Below are 3,443 nucleotides of genomic sequence, written 5' to 3' on the forward strand. Positions count from 1 at the left end.
CTCACATCTGTGTATCGATCGACAGCGAAACGCACAGAAAGCCCGTTTGGTCACAGCCGACTTGAAGCCCAAGCCTTCACCATTTTACAAGATTACCCCTGACGAGTTTTACCCTAATTATATAAGCTTTGCCGCCATGTTAGAGGCAGAGTGTGCTTTTCTAGTTTTATTATTTTCACAGCAAAGGTATTTAGAATTTTGATAGATTAGAGAGAAGATCCAAAGTTATAATTTGTGATTGGAACTCCATTAATATATATTTACTATTCTAATGAAGTTTTGATACTTAATTGCTGTTATGAATTGCATAGCCAGGTCTGAGTAGTTCCATTGTTAGATTTTAGGGTTTAAATAGGTTAGGAGGGATTAGCCCCAACTATAGATTGTTGAGTTGTGATAATCATCTTTAGGATTGTTCATTAATGCCTGTGTCTAGATTAGCTACCTAGAACCTGCCCTTGGACTGATTGATAAAAGCGAGAGCTTTATTCTCATCTTGAAAACATTCTAATAGAACTATGTTTCTTGCTATGAGCAAGGCGAGAGCTGATCTAGTGAGCTTAGTAAGCTATTATTCAACCCGCGCATAAAGCTTGACTAGAGCGCGTCGATCGATATCACACTTGAATAATCGATCGACGGAGCAAATGGTGTATCGATCGATATCCCTATAGGATTATCGATCAACACTTTCTATTGATCAAAATACGACAGTTGAGATCAATAGATCTAGTTAATAGACAAGTCCAAATATTGCGAACGCTGATGGACTTGTTGATCAAGTAGTTGAGCTTTACATTATTATGCATGCAACTCATTAGACATATGTAGGATTATAATCCCAATTTTCCTGAATAAAAACCCTAAGTGTAGCTATTTCCTTTTTAAGCACCAAAACCTCAAACCAGCTGTTGAACAAATACTTGTTCAATATAAAACTGCAATTTATATTTAAAAAATTTAAAAACTCTAAAACCATCTTGCTTAACAAATCATATTAGATTTCTTAGGTTCCCTAGCTCCCTATGAATTCGATCCCTAAGTACTACGACTCGACCTCTTATTTGAGAGAGTATAAATCACTCCTTATGGTAATTTGACTTGTATCAATCCCCGCTGGAAGGAACCCCGGTTCCCAGGATCCCCGCTGGAAGGAACCCCGGTTCCCCGCTACGAAGTACTCCGGGTCCGGTCCCCAGGCCTGCCCCCTTCCCCCGGGAAATTGATAACTTCCGATAAAGAGAACCTTCCACATTTCCGAATATGGAAGAGTTTAACCTACTCCAACCGACTAAGGCCCGCCTTAGGAAGACTATATAAAGGGAACCTAATTCCTAAAGCAAGGGATCGACACTTCGAGACTTAGAGATTAGAGCTAGGCGGCTAGAACTAGGGTTCTTACTCAAAACTGTTGTAGTTCCAGCTCTCTGATCTAATAAAACGTCTCTTTCTACTTTTTTACTTGCAAATCAATACAATTCCATCGTTTCGTGGTATTCACAAAGATCCTACACAAAAATCCCCTAACAGGACCGGCAAATGCAAAACTTCCCTTACCGACCTAAAGGCCAACCTCACTATGCCGCCTCTCCTCTCGAAACCATTAGATGGAGAGACTCTGCTACTCTATTTGGTGGTATCAGAACATGCAGTAAGCGCCGTCCTCGTAAGGGAAGAAGGGAGAAAGCTATATCCCATCCATTATGTTAGCAAGTCCCTCCTAGATGCGGAGACTCGCTACAGCCACCTCGAGAAGCTCGCCCGAGCTTTAGTTATCGCAGCCCGTAAGCTACGCCCTTACTTCGAGGCTCACCAGGTTGTGGTGGTTACATCTTTCCCCATCAAAGCAGTTCTCCACAAGCCTGAAGTGTCATGACGCCTCGCCCAATGGACAGTAAAGCTAGGGGAGTAAGATGTAATCTTCCGGCCTGCCACGGCTATCAAATCGCAAGTCCTAGCGGATTTCGTTGCCGAATTCTCTCCCGCCATGCTTCCAGCCCTGGAACAGGAGGTGAGCCTCCGAGATAAGGAAGGAGAGAAGGGAGAATGGACCCTATATGTTGATTGTTCCAGTAACGTCAGGGGTGCAGTTGCAGGCATAGTCCTAACCTCCCCTGCTGGAGAGTCAGTCAGCCTCAAGGGCCGTGAGATACAACTTCAAGGCGACAAACAATGAAACCGAGTACGAAGCCTTGATCGCAGGCTTATCACTCGCAAAGCAAATGGGGGCAGAAAACATCCAGGTCTTTAGCGACTCACAGCTGATAATAATTCAGGTACAAGGGGATTACCATGCCAAAGATGCAAACATGATCAGATATCTGTCCGTGGCCAAGCGCCTGATCGGCGAATTTCAACGCTGCAAGCTCGCGTAGATCCTCAGATAACAGAATTCTCAGGCCGATGCCCTAGCTAACCTAGGGTCCGCCCTGGAGACCACGAGTCAAATGAGCATTCCACTGCTGGTACTTCAATGGCCAACAATGAAAAAAGATGCAGAGCCTGAGGTAGTCTCCGCCATAGAAGAAGAAGAAACCTGGATGACTCCCATCATCAACTACATAGAAAATGATATCCTCCCTGAGGATCACGGCAAGAGCCAAAAAATAAGGAGGCAAGCAGCCAGATACCGCATTTCCCAAAAGAAATTATATAGAAGGTCCTTCTCAGGACCCTATCTACGATGCCGCACTCCTAGGGAAGCGGCTAGGATATTGGTAGAGCTTTACGAGGGAGAGTGCGGTTCTCATTCAAGCAGCCAGATACTGCATTTCCCAAGGGAAATTATATTGAAGGTCCTCTCAAGACTGTTGGGGTCGAAAACGGTTGCAATGAAGTTAACGTCCAAATTCCCGCAAAATACAAGTATGTCTTTTCGCAACAAATCATGCTCGGTTAAGAGAACGTCACAACGTATGTTCCCGAGATAAATCTTCGTTCGAATTCTATTCAAATCAAACATAAGCCATCGGAAACATACCCAGACCGGTTACGGATAGGTCCGAGTATGCCGATCGGAACACGGACGAACCAAGCTCGGTCATTACGCTACTACCGCACATGCACGCTGTCCGGTCGCTACGTAGCGACCGAGCGTTCGTTCCGCTCGGTCGCAATGTAGTGACCAGTCGTTCGTCCCGCTCAGTCGCTACGTAGCGACCGAGCCCAAGCCAAAGCTCGGTCGCTATGTAGCGACCGAGCGTCCGTTCCGCTCGGTCGCTATCCGTTCCGCTCGATCGCTACGTAGCGACCGAGCTTTTCCAAAACATTGATACGACAATTAGTCCATGCATTCTCGTCTACCCTTCGATGCTATCTCCCGAAGACCGTAGCGAACCCATTTCATGTTTCCTGCCATTCTAAGTCATCGATCAAACTTTACCGTAAAAACCCCGAAAAGTTCGTTCTTTATCGAAAGAAGCCGTAATAAACGCTTCAAGTCA

The sequence above is a fragment of the Brassica oleracea genome, chromosome C9 (assembly GCF_000695525.1).
Source record: "Brassica oleracea var. oleracea cultivar TO1000 chromosome C9, BOL, whole genome shotgun sequence".
NCBI classification, from domain to species: Eukaryota; Viridiplantae; Streptophyta; class Magnoliopsida; order Brassicales; family Brassicaceae; genus Brassica; species Brassica oleracea.